The sequence below is a fragment of the Dromiciops gliroides genome, chromosome X (genome assembly GCF_019393635.1).
Source record: "Dromiciops gliroides isolate mDroGli1 chromosome X, mDroGli1.pri, whole genome shotgun sequence".
NCBI classification, from domain to species: domain Eukaryota; kingdom Metazoa; phylum Chordata; class Mammalia; order Microbiotheria; family Microbiotheriidae; genus Dromiciops; species Dromiciops gliroides.
Genome location: NC_057867.1, coordinates 21,121,033 through 21,142,329, shown reverse-complemented (window position 1 = coordinate 21,142,329; position 21,297 = coordinate 21,121,033). Strand labels below are relative to the sequence as shown.

The following is a 21,297-nucleotide window of genomic DNA, read 5'->3' as shown; positions in this document are numbered from 1 at the left end:
ACTCATATATAAATATATGTATTTGAATTCCCCTTTTTGTACCCATTTTGATGGGGTGTTCAAGCACTGGCCTCCTCACCACCACCATTTTCCTCTCCTCAGTAAAAGTTCTTCCTTGCACACCTATTTTATGTGAGATCATTTCCCCCATTCTTTCTCTGCCTTCTATCTTCTCCCAGGGCATCCATATTTCTTGCCTATCCATTTATTTTACATCATCCCTAGCTAATTGGCTTATGCTCAAACTCTCTATGAGGTAGAGTCCTTCTACCTGCTCCAATAATGATAAAATTCTGAGCAGATATATGTATCATCTCCCTTTATGGAAAAGTGTACAGTTTAACCTTATTGAGTTGCTTTTGTTTTCTCGGTCACATTTCCCTTTTAATGCTTCTTTTGAGTCTTGTATTTGAAAGTCACCTTTTCTACTCACCTCATGTCTTTTCATCAGGAATGCTTCTATGGCCTCTGTTTTCCCTCGATGTGTTGCCACAGAGGGGGAACGTGTAGTAAGTAGATTGTTCTCAGAGCGTGTGTCTCCACCTATAAGCATTTCATCCACTGAGTATTCTGAGGCTAGATGTGCTTCCACAGCGAGTGAGCCTGTAGTAACTGGACTGTTCCCAGAGAGTGTCTCTTGCCACAAGTATCTTTTCCTCTGAGTGTTCTGAGGCTGGATGTTTTTTCATAGAAAGCAAGCCTGTAGTAAGTAGTGTAAGAGAGAGACTGGGAAGCCTTCCTGAGCAAAGAAAACAACCTTTCTTCAGAGAAACAAAGGTGGAGTCTCAGGCCACACTGGGTGAACTGTATACCCCACCTATGTTTCTCCTAAGGGCTGATTTCTTTGCCCACGAAGACTTCCCAGTTTCTCTCTTACACCAGAATGTTCTCAGAAAGTGTGTCTTCTACCACAAAAGTCTTTTCCTCTGAGTGTTCAGAGCGTGTGTCAGCAGCCAGCAGGATTTTATTTGTTCAGTGTTCTCAGATTAGGTGTGCCTCAGCAGATGGTGAGCCTGTAGTAACTGGACTGTTCCCAGAAAGATTGTCTCCCACTCTTGTGTTGAATTTGTTTCCCTCCTAAAACAAAAAACACCATTCTTTTGTCACATGGCATGGCTCTCAGGGAGGAGGAGAGGGAGAGGGAGGGTTACATGGGATCCCAGGATGTAAGAAGTAGAAAACATCATTGAGCAGTTTTTAAATGAGGTCAAGGATCTAAAGGGGATTAATGGAGACACAGGAAGTTGGAAAGAAAGGGACGTTGGACGTGCAGAGTGACTCCTTCCACCACTGCAGCATCAGCATCAGGGCTTGGTTTGAGACCTCCAGTGCCATGAGAGCAGACTGTTGGCTGCTCTACCCATTTAGCCAGGTGTCTGGCATCCACGTGTCTGTCTTCTGTTCACCCGAGCTTGGGTACTGTATGTCTTTCTTTGGTCCCCATGTCGCCTGTCCTCTCCTGTATGAGACCAGGTCCCATCTCCAAGTGTCTATCCCCTGTGTATGCTTCCTCTCAGTTCTGGCTAGGCCATCAAGCGGCTGGCCCTGTCACACACCTGATCCTCCTCTTGTTTTTCCTTCTCTGTCCCCAGACAGAGATAGGCCTGGACCTATCTCTTGTTCCTGTTCCTTCACAGGCACCTCATCCCCTTCCTGTCTCCCTCCCTCCCTTGTAGCCAACTCCATGGGCAACTTCAAATGACTTCAATGTCACTCTACTCAGAGGTTTCCCAAGGGTTCTCTTCTGCAAAGCATGAACTTCCTGTAATGGATAAAAACAAAACAGAGGGCATAAGTGGAAAGCAGTTTGGGACAAATTTGACAGGAGATCAATACCTCACACCACATATTAAATTAAACTATAACTGGATATGCAAATCAAATACAATGAATAAAATAATAAAATTACAAAATCATAAATTAGAGTTATAACTAATAGAAATCAATATAATCATTAATAATTACTCTTAGACCTCCAATTCATTCATTTATTCATTGGATGCCTATAGATTAAGCTCCTCCTACGTTCTGGGCATATGGAAAGACAGGGGGCCAATTAAGCAATCAACAAGCACTCCTTCAGTACCTACTGTTTTACAGGCACTGTGCTAGGCCCTGGAGAAGCAAACACTCAGTAGGGCACAATCCCTAAGCACTAGAAGCTTACCTTCTTATGAGACAGAGAATACATTAAAGGGTATAGAGAATAAATACAAATCAAGTCAAAATACAAGGCAGTCTGGGAGCAAGGCCACTAGAAATTGGGATCAAGAAAGGCTTCATGGAAGAGGTGATGCTTGAACTGTGTCTGGATGAAAGAGGGAGATCCTCTGAGGCCTAAGGAGAGAGGGCCAGCTGCAGAGTCAGGAAGGCTCAGAGACTGAGCCCTGCTTCAGACTCATGCTAACAGCATGACCACAATCAAGTCACCTAACCTCTTAGTGCCCCCAGACAGCTCTGTAAGATCATAGACACATTCAGATGGGATGTCAGTCTTACTGAGGAGGCAGAAAGATGAAAGAGTGCTGGACATCAAACACTCTGACTTGCCCTTGTCAAAGGTCACACAGCTAATAAGTGCCACAGGCTGGATTTGAACTCAGATCTTCCTAATTCCAAGCCTGGTGTTCTAACCCTAAGCCCTCTAGAAGAGAGATTCAGAGATCCCAGAAGACTGTTGCCAAGCCACTGCTCAGGAGGCTGGCTTGAGGCAGGGAAGGGTAGGAAAAGGGCTCATTCTCAGTACACTGAGCTTCTGCAAGTGCTTAGCCCTTTCTAAGTACACCACCCATCCTGAGGAAAAACCTGAGTTGCCCTGCCTGAGTTAGGAACTCCCCAAGTATCTTGATGTTGGGTGGGCTCAAGTGTCTGGGAGGAGGACCTATAATCCCACAGAGAATGCAAACTACCTTTAATGAAACAGCAAGGGAAGCTTCAACTGTCCCACAGGAAACTTTGCACTTGACCCCTGGTCATCCCTGGCTTTTGGCCTTCTTTGTTTTGTTTCTATATAATACTTGACCCGGCCCAATGAGAGTGCAGGGATCCATCACTCTGTCCTGTTGCTATCACAGGACTGGTCTCATAAGTAAATCCCCTTATACAAAATAATTATCCCCAGTAACCCCAATAAATTGAAATATATAATATATGCTGGCGTGGTCTGCTTTTTCCATTAAAATCAAATACCTTCCCATTATAGAATACCATAATAAATGCCATCCCTCAGATGGTCTGTGTCCTTATAAGTTTCTTCCCTCTGGAATGGAGACAAGAGAGTCAGGAAGATATCCCCTCATCATCACATTTAATTAGCCAAGCCAGGCATCAAAATGGTGGGGAGAGGTTTAGGGACTTGCCCAGTGTCATACAACTAGTAAGTATCAGAGACAGGATTTGAACTCAGTTCTTCCTGGCTCTAAGCACTGGAGACAGAACTACAGTTCAACCTATGAGGCAGTAATGTCCCTTTTCATGGCCCTTGTGAGCCAGGAGGCATTAGTTCTCAAATTCCCTGATGCCAGCATGTACACACACACACACACACACACACACACACACACACACACACACACACACCCACCCCTGGGCTAGCTTCCATGTTCACTTTAATGAAATGTTACCTCCATTCACATATATGAAATCCATTCATTCAACAAATGTTGAGCATCTGTAGTGTGCTTCACTTCATGTGTTGGGTTACTTTGGGCTGGGGGTAGGTATGGACTGGCTTCCTGTAATGCCTCATGTTCCAAGGTGGGACTCGGGAATCAGCAGGCTAGTGGTCAACCCTGGGAGGTTTGGAGATCCAGGCACAACAGGCAAGCCACCAGCCCAAAGTCTCTGGAGCTTCAGTTCAAGAAACCTGGGAAAGTGGTCCCTGTACCACAAGTCAAAATATAGGCTGGAAAATTGAAAAAGAAAAAAAAATCCATTAACATATAATGATACTGTTATAACAGGTGTGGTAAAAATTATTTGTGGTAAAGATTAGTATCACAGTTTTAGCTGAATCATTTGGGAGGGGCCACACCTGGCCCACCCTGAGGTTACATATGCTACTGAGGTCAGATGGAGAACTCTCTATAGGCAGCTTTTGAAGGATCTCCCCTTTTGGGGGAGGGGAGATTGAACGCTCCCTGAAGGTAGGCAGGCTGCTTCCGGAATGCTAGGCATCTTCCGGAACTCGGTCTTTTTCGGTCTTGGCCCTTGCGCTGGTGGCATGTTTGCTCTCTGTCTGGCAACTCCCCTTGTGGTAGCATGTTGGCTGTTCTGGCGGCAAGAGCAACTGTAGACTTTCAGGTAAAGTGAGTTAATTACAGAAAATCCTAAACTCCTCTGAACTAGCTTAATTGGAAACGGTCTGAGGACCGTTAATAGGTTAAGTTTAGAGTTAAGAGCATTTATCTGTATTTCTATTTTCCTATTTCCTTATCTTTGATTTTTATTAGTTTCACCTTTGTTGTTTAATTAATTCCTAAGTAATAAAATGATCCTTTTGTGAACTAAAGCTTAGGGGCTCCTTTCTTATTGGCCTGGGAAAAATATCTAAAAAGGGCAGTTCAGAGTGGAGGGAGAACCTAAAAGGTCCCTCATATTTCCGGGACCCCAATATTAAGGCAAGTCACCCAAATAATGCTCTATATATCAATTTTTGGCCCTCACACAAGGAAGATCAAAACACAAACTCAGAAAAGGACAACAGTGTCAAAATGTCTACATGCAAAAGACTTATTACAATAATGGCAATGAAATAGGGGCCATGGGGAGGTGGTAATGAGGTGAGTAATGCCTAAACCTTACTCTCAATGGATTTGGCTCAAGGAGGCAATAACATATACATTCAATTGCGTATAGACATTTCTCTTACCCTATAGGGAAATAGTGGGTGACGAGTAAATGTTGGAGGCTGAAAGAAAGAAAGACAGATTGATGGACAGGTAAGCAGAAGCAAAATACTGGTGAGGAGGGACAGGGTAAAAGGAGAGGCAGGGAAAAGCAGAAATGGGAAAAACAGGATAGAGGGAAATACACAGTCATCATAAGTGTAAATGTCAATGGGATGAACTCAACCACAAAAGAGAAACAGATAGCAGAGTGGATTCAAACCCAGAATCCCCAAATATGCTGTTTACAAGAAACATATTTGAAGTAGATATACACACAGAGGAAAGGTAAAAGACTAACAGAAAATATTTTATGCTTCAGTGAAGTAAAAAAAAAGCAGGAGTAGCAATAATGATCTCAGAAAAATCAAAAGTAAAGAAAGATATAATTCAAAGAAACAAAGAAGAAAAGTACATCTTCCTAAAAGGTATCATAGATAAGGAATTAATATATGTATTGAAGTAATATATGTACTAAATATAAATGTATCAAATAATATATCATCCATATTTCTAAAGGAGGAGTCAAATGATTTACAGGAGGAAATTGACAGTAAAACTAGATTAGTGGGGAACATCAGCTTCCCCCTCCAATAATTAGATAAAACTAATCACAAAATAAACAGGAAAGGACTAAAGGAGATATTGAGAATTTTACAAAAGTTTGATAAGATAGACCTCTAGAGAAAAGTGAATTGGGATAGAAAAGAATATACCTTATTTTTAGTGTTACATGGCACCTACACAAAAGCTTATCATTTATTGGGTTATATAAACTTCAGAGTCAAATGCAGAAAAGCAGAAATATTAAATGTATCCCTGACATATAATGATGCAATAAAAATTACATATAAAACAAAGGGACATGGAGAGATTAATTAATGGAAAGTAAATAATCTAATCCTAAAGAACAAATGACTCAAAGAACAAATCATAGAAACAATCAACAATTTCATTAAGAGTATTACAACCCGGAGCCAAGATGGTGGAGAGAAGGCAGCAAGTCGCTTGAGCTCTCCTTCTGTTCCCTCAAAAATAATAATAATCAAGCCTGTGGATGGATTCTGAAACTACAGAACCTGCAAAAAGACAGAGAGACACTGTCTTCCAACCAGAGATAATTTAGAAGACTTCAGGAAAGGTCGGTCTCGCTCAGGCAAAAAGGGAGGGGCAGCATGGAGAGGCTTGGGGCAAGTCAGCAGGAAGCTGTGGTAAAATATGAAAGTTTTTAACAGTCGGTTAGGATAACTGAAAGACGCCAGTTTTTCAAGGACCACCCTTTTGGGGAGGAGATGAACAGTCCGCCTGCTGCGCATGTCAGACTGCCTGCCGGGTACAGTCCGCCTGCTGCGCATGTCAGACTGCCTGCCGGGTACAGTCCGCCTGCTGCGCATGTCAGACTGCCTGCCGGGTTTTTTGACTTCCGGGGTGGAGAGAAGCAGAGTAGGCCTTTTTTGCCTGCTTGGCGGGACTCCTGGCGGCGCAGCACAGACGGTCTCCCTCACTCCAAAGGTGGCCTTTTTTGGTTTGGTGAGTTTTTATAAGAAATATAGACTAAGCCTAGATTTAAGACGATTTCTACTGTATTTCTACTTTCCTATCCTTCTAATCAACAACACCTTATATACAATAAAGGCTCTATCTAGAAAACCAGAAGCTTCTTCCATTTACTAGTCTGGGAGATAAATTAAGGGAAAAGTTAAGTAGGGGAGATTTATGATCTAATATCCAATTTTAAATTTCACAAAGCTGTGGGGCAGAGTTAAGCAACTGAGGCCCCTGGATCCTGGCTCAACAAGCTGGTGGAGCAGCAGGACTGTGGCAAAACCCACCTGCACCAGCCAAGAGGACAGGTTGCCAGCAAGAGGGCCAATCACAGGACAAGTGCGGCCAGGCCTATCGATCCCAGCATGCAGCCAAAAAGCCCAGGGCAGTGATAAAGCCACAAGCCACAGAGGCCTCAGTGTACAAAGCCAGTGACACAGCCCCTATTCCCCAGGACAAGAAGCTTGAACCAGGGACCCTGGTGCCCCCAGAGCAGACTATAAGAAAAATAAATAAAATAAGCTGCAGTATGAGTAAGAAACAAAAAAGAGCTCTTACCATTGAGAGCCTCTGTATCAACACGGAAGAGGCAAACACAAACTCAGATGAGGACAAATTGCCTACATCTGAAGCCTCAAGAGGGAAGATGAATCTGTCTCAAGTACAAAGAGCCTTCTTGGAAGAGCTCAAAAAGGATTTTAAAATCAATTGAGAGGGGCATCTAGGTGGCACAGTGGATAGAGTACCAGCCCTGGAGTCAGGAGTACCTGAGTTCAAATCTTGCCTCGGACACTTGACACATACTAGCTGTGTGACCCTGGGCAAGTCACTTAAGCCCAATTGCTTCACCAAAAAAAAAAAATCATTTGAGTGAGGTAGAAGAAAAAATGGGAAGAGAGCTCAAACAGGATTTTCAAAGTGAATTGAGAGAGGGAGGGAAAAAATGGGGAGAGAAATGAAAACAACACAAGAAAATTATGAAAAAAGAATCAGCAGCTTGGAAAAGGAAGCACAAAGATTGACTGAAGAAAACAAGTCCTTTAAAAATTCATTTGGCCAAATGGAAAAAAAAATTGCATAATCTCATTGAAGAAAATGATGCCTTAAAAATTAAAATTGGACAGTTGGAAGAAAAGGAATCCATGAGACACCTGGAATCAGTCAAGCAGAATCAAAAGAATTAAAAATAGAAGAAAATGTGAAATGCCTCATTGGAAAGACAACTGACCTGGAAAACAAATCCAGGAGAGACAATTTGAGAATCATTGGACTGCCTGAAAGCCATGATCAGAAAAAGAGTCTAGACACCATATTCCAGGAAATTATTAAGGAGAACTGCCCTGATATTATAGAATCAGAGGATAAAATCAGCATTGAAAGAATCCACCAATCCCCTCCTGAAAGAGACCCCAAAAGGAAAACTCCAAGGAATATGGTAGCCAAATTCCAGAATTATCAGGTGAAGGAGAAAATACTCCAAGCAGCCAGAAAGAAGCAATTTAAATATCATGGAGCCACAGTCAGGATTGCTCAGGACCTGGCAGCTTCAACATTAAAGGACCGCAAGGCTTGGAATATGATATTCCGGAAGGCAAAGGAGATTGGATTGCAGCCGAGAATGTATTACCCAGCAAAAATGTGCATTCTTTCAGGGGAAAAGATGGACATTTAATGACATTGGCGACTTTCAATCTTTCCTGGTGAAAAGACCAGAACTGAATAGAAAATTTGATCTCAACATACAAGACTCAAGAGAAGTTTAAAAAGGTAAACAGAGGGGAAAAAAAAGTTACCCTATTAGGTTAAACTGTTTATATCCCTACACAGGAAGATAATACTCATAACTCTTAAGAACTGTAAATGTATTTGGGCAGAGAGAAGGACTTTATATAGAGGGTATAAATATAAATTGTCTTTGATGTGATGATACAAAAGAATTAAGGGGATAAAAAGGGAGTCTATGGGGAGGAGAGGAAAGGGGAGGTGGAATGGGATGAATTATATCATATGAAGAGGTGGAAAAAAACCTATTATAATAGAGGGAAAGAAAGGAGGGGGGAACATGGTTTCAACCCTATTCTCATTAGATTTGACTCAAAGAGGGAATAACATATACGTTCATTGGGATAAAGAAACTTAACTCATTCTTTAGAGAAACAAAAGGGGAAGGGAAAGGGGGGGGACTGATAGAAGGGAAGACAAAAGCAAGGGAGAAAAGGGTAAAGAAAAGAGAGGGGGGTGATAAAAAGGGAGGGCAGATTGGGGGAGGCAGGGGTAAGAAGTAAAACGTCGGTGAGGAGGAATAGGGTGAAAGAAGGGGGGAAATGTACAAAGGGGGTAAATAGAATGGAGGGGAATAGACAGTCAGTAATAATAACTGTGAATGTGAATGGGATGAACTCTGCTATAAAACGGAAGCGAATTGCAGAGTGGATTAAAAACCAGAACCCTACAATATGCTGTTTACAAGAAACACATTTGAAGCAGAGAGATACACACAGAGTAAAGGTAAAAGGCTGGAGCAGAATATATTATGCCTCAGCTAAAGTAAAAAAGGCAGGGGTAACAATCCTTATCTCAGACAAAGTGCAGGCAAAAATAGATCTCATTAAAAGAGATAAGGAAGGAAATTACATCTTACTTAAAGGTACTATAGATAATGAGTAATATCAATATTGAATATGTATGCGCCAAGTGGTATAGCATCCAAGTTCTTAGAGGAGAAGTTAAATGAGTTACAAGAGGAATTAGATAGTAATACTATACTAGTGGGGGATCTGAATCTCCCCCTCTCAGAATTAGATAAATCTAGCCAAAAAATAAATAAGAAAGAAGTGAAAGAGGTGAATAGATTACTAGAAAAGTTAGACATGATAGATGTCTGGAGAAAATTGAATGGGGATAGAAAGGAATATACCTTTTTCTCAGCAGTACATGGCACATTTTCAAAAATTGACCATGTATTAGGGCACAAAAACATCATAGTCAAATGTAGAAAGGCAGAAATAGTAAATGCATCCTTCTCAGATCATGATGCAATAAAAATTACATGTAATAAAGAGCCATGGAAAGGTAGACTAAAACTCAATTGGAAAGTAAATAATTTCATTCTAAACAATGAGTGGGTCAGACAACAAATCATAGAAACAATCAATAACTTTATCCGAGAGAAAGATAATAATGAGACAACATATCAAAATCTATGGGATGCAGCCAGAACAGCGCTTAGCGAAAATTTTATGGCTCTAACTGCTTACATTAATAAAAAAGAGAAAGAGGAGATCAGTGAATAGGTCATGCAACTTAAAAAGCTAGAAAAAGAACAAATTAGAAATCCCCAATTACATACTAAACTAGAAATCCTGAAAATTAAAGGAGAAATTAATAAAATTGAGAGCAAGAAAACTATAGAATAAACCAATAAAACTAAGAGCTGGTTTTATAAAAAAAAAACCAATAAAATAGACAAACCATTGGTTAATTTGATTAAAAGAAAAAGAAAGAAAAAAAACAAATTACAAGTGTCAAAAATGAAAGGGGTGATTTTACCACCAAGGAAGTGGAAAGTAAAGCAATAATTAGGAACTATTTTGCCCAACTGTATGCCAATAAATTTGACAATCTAAATGAAATGGATAAATATTTACAAAAATACAAACTGCCCAGGTTAACTGAAGAGGAAATAAAATCCTTAAATAAGCCTATATTAGAAAAATAAATTGAACAAGCCATTAATGAACTCCCTAAGAAAAAAGCCACAGGGCCAGATGGATTTACAGGTGAATTCTACCAGACATTTAAAGAACAATTAATTCTAATATTATACAAATTATTTGGAAAAATAGGTGAAGAAGGAGTTCTGCCAAATTCGTTTTATGAAGCAAATATGGTGGTGATACCAAAACCAGACAGAGCAAAATCAGTGAAAGAAAATTACAGACCAATTTCCCTAATGAATATTGATGCAAAGATCTTAAATAAGATATTAGCAAGGAGATTACAGCAAGTGATCACCAGGATAATACACTATGACCAGGTGGGATTTATACTAGGAATGCAGGGCTGGTTCAACATTAGGAAAACTATTAACATAATCAACCACATCAATAAGAAAACTAACCAAAATCATATGATTATCTCAATAGATGCAGAGAAAGCTTTTGACAAAGTACAGCACCCATTCCTAATAAAAACACTAGAGATTTTAGGAATAGGGGGAGCTTTCCTTAGAATAATAAACAGTATCTACCTAAAGCCATCAGCAAGTATTATATGCAATGGAGATAAATTAGAGGCCTTCCCAATAAGATCAGGGGTGAAACAGGGATGTCCATTATCACCCCTATTATTTAATATTGTCCTAGAAATGTTAGCTTTAGCAATCAGAGAAGAGAAAGGAATTAAAGGAATTAGAATAGGCAAGGAGGAAACAAAACTATCACTCTTTGCAGATGATATGATGGTATACTTAGAGAATCCTCGAGAATCAAGCTAAAAAATTACTTGAAACAATTAACAACTTTAGCAAAGTAGCAGGATATAAAATAAATCCACATAAATCATCAGCATTTCTATACATGACCAACAAAGTCCAGCAGCAAGAGATAGAAAGAGAAATTCCTTTTAAAGTAATGGTAGATAATATAAAATACTTGGGAGTCTACTTGCCAAGACAAACCTAGGAACTCTATGAACCCAATTACAAAATACTTTTTACACAAATCAAATCAGACCTAAATAATTGGAAAGATATTAATTTCTTATAGATAGGCCTAGCTAATATAATAAAAATGACAATTCTACCTAAATTAATTTACTTATTCAGTGCCATACCAATCAGACTACCTAAAAATTATTTTATAGACCTAGACAACATAATAACAAAATTCATCTGGAAAAACAAAAAAGTCAAGAATATTAAGGGAAATAATAAAAAATACACAGGAAGGTGGGTTAGCTTTACCAAATCTGAAGCTCTACTATAAAGCAGCAGTCATCAAAATTATCTGGTACTGGCTAAGAAATAGAGTGGAGGATCAAGGTAATAGGCTAGGCACAGGAGACAAAGCAGTAAATGACGTTAGTAATGTACTGTTTGATAAACCCAAAGACTCTAGCTTCTGGGATAGGAATTCAGTATTTGACAAAACCTGCTGGGAAAACTGGAAGATAGTATGGCATAAATTAGACCTAGACCAACATCTTACACCTTATACTAAAATAAGGTAATATGGGTACATGATTTAGACATAAGAGGTGATGCCATAGGTAAATTAGGAATAGTCTACCTTTCAGATCTTTGGAAAGGAGAACAGTTTATGACCAAACAAGAGATAGAGAATATTATGAAATGCAAAATGGATGATCTTGATTATATTGAATTAAAAAAGCTTTTGTACAAACAGAAGCAATGCATCCAAAATTAGAAGGGATGCAGAAAGCTGGGAAACAATTTTTATGACCAATACTTCTGAAAAAGGTGTCATTTCTAAAATATATATGGAACTAAATCAAATTTATAAGAATCCAAGTCATTCCCCAATTGAGAAATGGTCAAAGGATATGAACAGGCAGTTTCCTATATGAAAAGATGCTCTAAATCACTATTGATTAGAGAGATGCAAATTAAAACAAATCTCAGGTACCACCTGACACCTATCAGATTGGCTAATATGACAAAAAAAGGAAAATAATAAATGTTAGAAAAGCTGTGATAAATTTGGAACACTAACGCATTGTTGGTGGAGCTGTGAACTGATCCAAACATTCTGGAGAGTGATTTGGAATTATGCCCAAAGGGCTCTAAAGCTGTGCATACCCTTTGACCCAGCAATACCCCTTTTGGGTCTTTTCACCAAGGAGATCACAGAAAAGGGAAAAAGGACCCACATGTTCAAAAATATTTATAGCTGCTCTTTTTGTGGTGGCAAGGAATTGGAAATTGAGGGGTTGCCCATCAGTTGGGGAATGGCTGAACAAGTTGTGGTATATGAATGTAATGTAATTCTATTGTGCTGTAAGAAATGATGAGCAGAAGTTTGGAGAAGCCTGGAAGGACTTGCATGGACTGATGATGAGTGAGATGAGTAGAACCAGAAGAACATTGTACACAGTATCATCAACATTATGTGTTGATCAACTGTGATGGACTGGATTCTTCTCACCAATGTACTGGTACAGGAGAGTTCTGGGGGACTCATGATGGAAAGGGCTCTTCACATCAAGAAAAAAAAAGAACTGTGGAATGTGGACGCTGATTGAACCATACTATTTCTTTTGGTTTTGGTGCTGTTGTTTTTCTATTTTGAGGTTTTTCCTTTTTGCTCTCATTCTTCTCATATAACAGGACTAATGCAGAAATGTTCTTGATGTTATTGAATATATATAACCTATACCAGATCACCTGCTGTCTATGGGAGGGAAAAAATATGAAACTGGAAATCTTATATAAACAAATGTTGAAAACTATCTCTACATGTAACTGGAAAATAATAAAATACTTTAATTTAAAAAAAAAAAGAGTATTAGAACCATGAGGCAGCATTCCAAAATTTGTGAGTTGCTGCCATAGCAGTACTTTGGGAAAATTTCTATTTCTAAATGCTTATGTCAATAAAACAGAGACAGAACAGATCACAAAACTAGAAAAAGAACAAATGAAAAAATTTCCAATGAAATGTCAAAATAGAAATGCAGAAATGAAAGGTGAGTTTAAGAACTTTTGAAAAAATCAAATCAATAAATACAAGAGGGTGCTGCTTTTATCTAAAAACTAATAACATAGATCAACCATTGCTTAATTTGATGAACAAGAAAGAAAACCAAATTACCTGCCTCAAGAAGGAATGAGTGAATGCATAACTAAAAAAGATGAAATGAAAACAATTATTAGGAGTTATTTTAGCCTATCATATGCAAGCACAAGCAACAATGTCCATGAAAAGGATGAATACTTACAAGAAATATAAAATGCCCATGTAAACAGGAGAGGGAAGAGAACACTTAAATAGCCCTATGTTAAAAGAAGAAATTGAACACGGCATTACTGAGTTCCCTCAGAAAAAATCCCCTGGACTAGATGGATTAGAAAGTGAATTCTAAGGTGCAGCTAGGTGGCACAGTGGATAGAGCACTGGCCCTGGATTCAGGAGGACCTGAGTTCAAATCTGGCCTCAGACACTTAACACTTACTAGTTGTATAAGCCTGGGCAAGTCACTTAACCCCAATTGCCTCAACAAAAAAACAAAAAAAACAAACAAAAAAAGAAAGTGAATTCTACTAGATATTTTAAAAAACATTTCATCCTAAGACTATTTAAACTATTCAAAAAAACAGGAAAAGGAGGAATCCTATCAAATTCCTTTTATTGAACAAATATCATTTTGATACCTAAATTGTGAGAAGACACAATCATCCTACCCCATCCAGGAGGTGATAGGTCCACAGGAGTTACACATTGCACACCACTGCTCGAATGCTTCAATCAGTTCTGCTCACTTTTCTTTTCATCCCTAAAACAATAAATACAATTTGTTACATAGCATGGCTCTTGAGCATGGGGAGAGGGAGAGATACATGGGATCCCCTGGTGCTGTCAGAAACAGAAAACATCAACAATTTTTTGTTGTAAAAAGGTCAATAATCTCAAGAGTAATAATGGAGGGGGGAAGGAGGAAAGAAAGGGGTGTGGATTAGTGATTATCAATGGCAGATCTCAAATTTTAATAGAAATCAGTGATGATGAAAACAATCACTTTGCTTTAGGACTGTCTGACTTTCCCTGACCCCCTTTGGGGAATAACTAAAAAACTGCTTGAAACAATGAACAACTTTAGCAAAGTTGCAAGATATAAAATAAACCCACGCAAATCATCAGCATTTCTCTACATGACCAACAAAACTCAGCAGAAAGAGATAGAAAAGATACTACAGTGGTTGCCATTTCCTTCTGCAGCTTATTTGAGAGATGAGGAACTGAGGCAAACAGGGTTAAATGACTTGCTGAGCAACCCTCTGAGGGTTTGAGACCAGATTTGAAGAGAGATTCCATTACAATAAACCCACGAGGTTTATTCTTCATGAGACCAGATTTAAACTCCAAATGACAAGTCTTCCTGACTAAGGGGCCAGTAGAACCCCTAGCTGCCCAGAAATCAATTGATACTTGTTAAAAATTAGGAGGTTGATTAATGAAAATGATTAGGTATGCAAAGTATGCAAGCAAACAAAGTAATAATTTCTCATAAATCTGAAGAAGGGAGAGGGGAGGACACACTGATGTGGGATGGAATTTGGGGTCAAATTGATCATGAGTCGTACCAAAAGAATTACAAGACTCAGTGACTCAGTTTCCCAAGTTTTATTGCAATACTGTGAGTGACTACAGGGAGAGAACCAGAATAGGGGAAAGATATCTCTCAAATAGAGAAATGAAAGAGAGTTATATTTATAGTATGGATAGACTGATTATCAGTCTCATTATAATCTCCATCTTGGGGTGTTACAAGGGAGGACTTGTCCTAATTTGGAGTTCCTGGGGGTCCTATGCCAATCCCTGAGGCAGTACCTTTTTCAGTGGAGGTGTGTTTTGGGGGTTTACACATCATAAGGTGAATCTGGGAACACATTTGGCCTCTTCTGCGCATGTCTCTTTCTGATTCCCATAGCTAGTTTCAAAATATCTCCATTTTTCATGAGAATTTCTATAGGTTGTCATTTAGTCTAAGGTCATCATGGCTTCTCTCCCTCTGTTCCCATTATGGGCACTGATTTCTGTGGGTACAAGAACCTAGTATGCTGACTTGTATGTTATCCATTAACTGGGGTCTAACTCCTTTTTGGAGCTAATATCTGAATTAAAGCTCAGGTCTTAGGTTTTTCTATTATTCCCTTTTTGCCTCCTACATCAATACTACTTGATAATTTTTTTTGGTGGTGCAATGAGGGTTAAGTGACTTGCCCAGGGTCTCACAGCTTGTATCTGTCAAGTGCCTGAGGCTAACTATTTGATAATTTTTAAAAAGATGGCATAATGGAAAAGCAGTTTGCCAGAAATTTCAGAGGACAGCAAGATCTGCCACATCGATCAAATTACAGTACAAATGGATACATGAATCAGATGTGAAAGGGGACTCGATAGCAAATTAGAGGAGGAAGGAGGAAATTACTTTTTACATCTATGGAGAGGGGAAGAGGTCTTGATAGAACAAACAACAGAGAGGATCATGTATTAAAATGGAGAAATCTGCTTTGATAAAGTGGAAATGTTTTTGCATAAAGAGAGTGAATGCAGTTAAAATGAGAAGGGTCACAGTGAAGTGAGGGGAAACATCTGTGCAGTAAAGCTCCCTAAGGACTCTTTAATATGCAAGACCTAAATGGAACTGATTCCAGTTTCCAACATTAAGAGCCATTCTCCAATAGGTCAAAGGGTATGAACAGGAAGTTTTCAAAAGAAGAAAGGCAAGCTACCAATGGTCCTATGACAAAAATCTCTGAAATCCCTCATAATGAGAGCAGTGTACCTGAAAACAGCTCTCTTCTTTCAGTCTGTAAATCATGGAGATCCGCAGGGTCAGGGACAGTCCTCTCTTTCTGTTCCGCAACAAGGCACATGAAAAAGACCCATTCGCCAGGTGCTGGTTGAAACCAGAAGAGACAAGAAATATTTCATTAAGGAACACAAAATGAAAGAGATGATATGGAGAAGGGGAGGGGAAGAGTTGCTAGACTGTCTCCTCTCTCCCCAGCCCCAAGGCCAGGCCAAGCATGGGAGAAAGGGAGGAAAGAAGGATGGAAATGCCCACCCGAGGAGGGGAGGGAGGGAGTGTTCCCAAAGGCTTCTCCCTGCTGGCCTGTACCACAACCCACCCCATCCTGTGACCCCCCCCCAAGCTCCAGTCCTCCAGCCAGAAGCCTAGGGAGGCTGGGAATCCCAGGCAGGAGCAGCTCTGATGGAGCAGAGCCACACAGTATGCACACAAACACACACACACACACACACACACACACACACACGCAATCCTACCTACATACACAGCAAAGGCTTAAACAAAGGGATTAATATTCCCTTGATCTTACACACACACACACACACACACACACACATACACAAACACAGAGACACACGATTCTACCTACATAAACAACAAAGTCATAAACAAAAGTATTAATACTTCGAAGACCTTAGACACACACACACACACACACACACACACACATGGAAACACAAAATCCTACTTACTAACACAACAAAAGCAGCATAAACAAAGGGATTCATACTCTCAGGCATTTACAAACTGATAAACACACACACACACACACACACACACACACGATTCTACCTACATATAGAACAAAGGCATAAAGGGATTAATATTGCCATGACCTTTCATGCCCGCCTGCACACACACACACACACACACACACAATACTACCTACATACACAACAAAGGCATACACAAAGGTATTAACACTTCCATGTTCTTATGCATACCCAATCCAAGCTACAAACACAACAAAGGCATAAACAAAAGGTTTCATACTTCCACTACCTTAGAAACACACACACACACACACACACACACACACACACAGGATCCTACCTACATACAGAATAAAGGCTTAAACAAAGGTATTAACACTTCCAAGACCTTAGACACACACGCATAGACACACACACATCCTTCCACGTATCCCCTGGACCCTAAGAGAAGCCGATGGGGGAGATTCATGAAAAGTTTTGGGGGTGGAAGCAAGGAGAAGATAAGGAGAGGAATGGGAGGAACCTAGGTAGGAACAGGGGAGGGGGAACTCACCTCACACCCAGCCTCTTAGGCAGTAGCAGGACCCTCAGGATCGCTCAGTCTGGAGGATGGGGTGTCCAGGGGAAGGGGAATGGGAGAGGGTGAGAGACAGGCAGATCTTAAGATGCTCACCCCACCCTCCACAGTCAAAGGAACAGGGAGATGGGTGATCTCTTCCTCCTCCTCCAGAGACAAAGAGAACATACAGAAAAAGAGGGTAGGAGGGGGTGGGCAATGTGACCTCACTGTAGGGTGGGGCTAGTCTCCTCCCAGAATAGAAGGGAAAGGGAGGAGGGAGGAGGGAGGAGAGGGGACTTTCAGACATCTGGCCCAGAGCAGAGGGGAGCCCACCCCCCATCCTTTCCCTTAGCCCCCATCACCCAGCCTGGCCATGGGAGGGGGCCCCAGTGCATTTTCCACCTGCAGATGGGCCTGGGGCTGACCAGGGTCCCAGGTTCCTGAGGGCAGGCTGCTGGGGCTGGGGGTGGGGGGCATCTCCTGAGGTCAGCTTGGGCTTGTTGAGGATCAAAATTGGGACAGGTAGGCCAAGGAGGGGGAACGGGACATGAAGGGAGGGGGGTCCTGGGCTCCACAAAGGGAAAGCAGCAGCCCTTCAATGGGACTTGGACTCCTCCCAAGTCTCAGAGCAGAGCAGAGGAGGAAGGGGGTGGTCTGGGAAAGGGGTGGGTCTCAGCCTCCTTTCTCCAGGCTAGAGGAAACAAAGATCAGGCAGGGATGGGGGAGGGGCACACAGGAACATCTGCCCTCTTTGTTCATGTGGGACTACCCTGATCTAAACCCTATGTAATACAAACCTTCCAGAGCCTGGAGAAGAGGGAGCCACACCCTCCTATCTGGCTCTGTCTCATCTACCAAGCAACTTCATCAATGTCTTTCTTGAACTACATCAGATTTGGGCTTTTATTCTCTCCAACATCAGCTGCCTGCCACTAGTGAACTGGCATAGTAGAGAGACAACGGGAATAGGAGGCACAAGAACTAGATTGAAGCGCAGCTTTACTTATTGTGTGACCCTAGGTAAGCCGCTGAAACTCTGTAAACCTCAATTTTCATATCTGTGAAATGGGGTTGATAATGATACCTATGGTAGGTAAATCACAAGATAATTGTAAGGTTCAAATGAGGTGTTTCAAAAGGGTTTTTCAAACTATGAAGCACTATAGGAGTCTTTATTATTTTTATTACCATTATTGTGCTATTGATTCTTTTCTGTTTAATGTTCTTCAGATCATTACACAGAATTGCTGTCTTCGGTAACTAAGAAAAAGTAATGGGATGATAATTCATCTGCTGCAGGCTCCAAAAAGACAATTTTAGGACAATTCTAGGAGACAGGACTGTGGAGATTAGGTGAGACTAATAAAATTGAGAAGTAAATTTTCAACTGAGAAATAAAACTCGGAGTTGGTTTCATGGGGGAAAAAAGCAAAATAGATAAATCATTGGTTATCTGGTTTAAAAAGAAAGAAAATAAAATGACCAGTCTCAAAAATAAATAGGGCGAATGCATATCCAGTGATGATGACATTAAAGTAATTATTAGGAGATATTCTGCACAATCCTATACCAGGTAAACTGAAAATCAAAGTAAAAGGTATGAATTTACAAAAATATAAATTGTGCATGTTAACAGAAAGGGGAATAAAATACTTAAATAACTCCATTTTTTAAATTTATTTTTTGCCTTTTTTGTTTTTGACTTTTTGTTTTATTTCAGCGGGGCAATGAGGGTTAAGTGACTTGCCCAGGGTCACACAGCTAGTAAGTGTCAAGAGTCTGAGGCCAGATTTGAACTCAGGTCCTCCTGAATCCAGGGCCAGTGCTTTATCCACTGTGCCATCTAGCTGCCCCCTATAACTCCATTTTATAAAAAAGAAATTGAATAAGGCATAAAGGAGTTCCCTAAGACAAAACCTCAAGGATCATGTAGATTTATAAGTGAATTCTACCAAACATTTAAGGAACAATCCATCATCATAATATACAAACTATTTAAGGAAAAAATAGGTAAATAAGAAGTCCCACCAAAGTCTTTTTATAGTAAAAACATGGTTTACATAACTAACCCAGGGAGAGAAAAACAGAGAAAGAAAATTGTAGACCAATTTCCTTAATGAAACATTTGAACTGAGATCCTGGGAAGGAGATGACAGCAAAATAGGACAACAATCATACACTCTCACCAGTGGGATTTATACCACGAATGCAGGGCTGTTAAAATGTAAGGAAAACTATCAGCATAATTAATCCTATTTCATATGAGTCTCGGTTAACTCAGTTTTCTCCTTGAGAAGCTAAACTAAAGGATGGACACACCTAGGAAGGAAGGAGAGAGAATGGGAGACAGGGAAGGAGATAACTCCAGAAATCAGGACCACTACCTCTCATTCAAGCCTTTCCCCACCCCCCAAAAGAAACTTTCCATTGTCAGGTGGTCACCCCATCTATCCTCTATAAAATCTTTTGCCTTTCTTCGGTTTGGGGAGGAGAATGTTTCTAAGCCATCTCCTTCCTTTGGGAAAAAGTCCTCAACTCACATCTTTTTCACTTTCTCTAGCCCCCAAATAAAAGATGATTTTATTTGAATTGGACCATGTGCAAGAGTGTAATTCTTTACAGAGGAATACTTAAGGACAGCCACCACCTTTTTTCCTGCTGACGTATTAAAAACAAAACCATCAGAAATTGTTTGATTATATCACTAGATGTAGAAAAAAAAGCTTTTGACAAAATACAAAAACCATTCCTATTACAAACACTTCAAAGCACAGGAATCAATAGAACCTTTCTCAAAATGACATGTAATATCTTTTTAATACCCAGAGCAAGCATTATCTGCAATCAGAATAAATGTAAAGCCTTCAGAATAAGATCAGGAGTGAAGCAAAAAAGTCTCTTAACACCACAATTATTTAGTATTGTACTAGAAATCCTAAGTAGAGGCAGAAGACAAGAAAAAGAAATTGGAAAAATAAAAATAGGCAATGAGGAGACAAAATTACAGCTCTTTGAAGATGATGTATGGTATACTCAAAGTACCCCAGAGAATCAAATAAAAAAGTAGTGGAAATAATTAGCAACTTTAGCAAAATGGTAGTATACAAAATAGAAATGATCAGCTTTCCAATATACAAACAACAAGACCCAGCAAGGAGAGATGGAAAGAGAAATTCCATTTAAAATAACTGCAAGCAATATATATATATATATATATATATATATATATATATATATATATATATATATACATATATATATAATACTTGGGAGTCTCCCTGACAAGACCAACCCATGGACTACATGGAAACCATGATAAAATACTCTTCACACAGAAAAAGACAGATCTAAACAACATGAGAAATAGGAATTACTCATCAGTATGCTGAGCCAATAAAAACAACAATTCTACCTAAGTAATTTAAATATTCAGTGCCAAAACAATCATACTACCAAAGACTCATTTTAGAGAACTAGAAAAAATAATTAATCTGGGAAAAAAGAGAAGGCAAAGTATTTGAAGGGAAATACTTTTTAAAATGTGAAGAAATTCAGTGAAGCAGAGCTAGATGTTCAGGTATAATATAAAGCAGTTTTCATGACAAATGGCTTAGTACTGGCTAAGATATAGAGAGGGGGAATCAGTGCAATAGATTAGGTACACAATACACAGTAGGAAAGGACCACAGGAATTTAGTGTTTGATAAACCAAAAGATCCAAGCTTAAGCAGTAAGAATTCACCATTTCACAAAAATTGCTGGGAAAACTGGAAAGTTGTTTAGCAGAACTGAGCAGAGATCAACCTTAGATACCAAGAGAAGGTCAAAATGGGTACATGATTTTGACACAAACAGCGATATCATTGGTCAATCAAAGGAGTGAGGAAATATGAACCTGTCAGACCTATATGGACAAGGAAGGATGTTATGAACAGACAAGAGAGAGAAGGGATCATGAGAAGTGAAACAGATCATTTTGATTACATGAAATTAAAAAGGTTTTGCACAAAAACTAATACAGCCAAAATTAGAAGGAAAGCAG

General features: G+C 39.7%; 1 long non-coding RNA gene across 23 annotated transcripts in view; it reads right to left on the bottom strand.

Annotated features, from left to right (window-relative positions):
* Window positions 1-17,525, bottom strand: part of LOC122733575 — a 337,836-nt gene extending 320,311 nt beyond the window's left edge. For 6 of the 23 annotated variants that reach the window (XR_006353920.1, XR_006353919.1, XR_006353921.1 and 3 more), the window contains exons 1-4: window positions 17,250-17,504; window positions 15,957-16,070; window positions 13,822-13,943; window positions 434-1,762 (exon numbers count right to left, since the gene is read on the bottom strand). This is a non-coding gene — a long non-coding RNA (uncharacterized LOC122733575). Of the gene's footprint in view, window positions 1-433; window positions 2,882-3,189; window positions 3,260-3,623; window positions 3,905-13,261; window positions 13,293-13,388; window positions 13,444-13,821; window positions 13,944-15,956; window positions 16,071-17,249 lie in introns of all 23 variants that reach the window. The other 17 variants (XR_006353915.1, XR_006353918.1, XR_006353900.1 and 14 more) reach the window with 15 other exon arrangements.
* Between the last annotated feature and the right edge of the window lie 3,772 nt (window positions 17,526-21,297).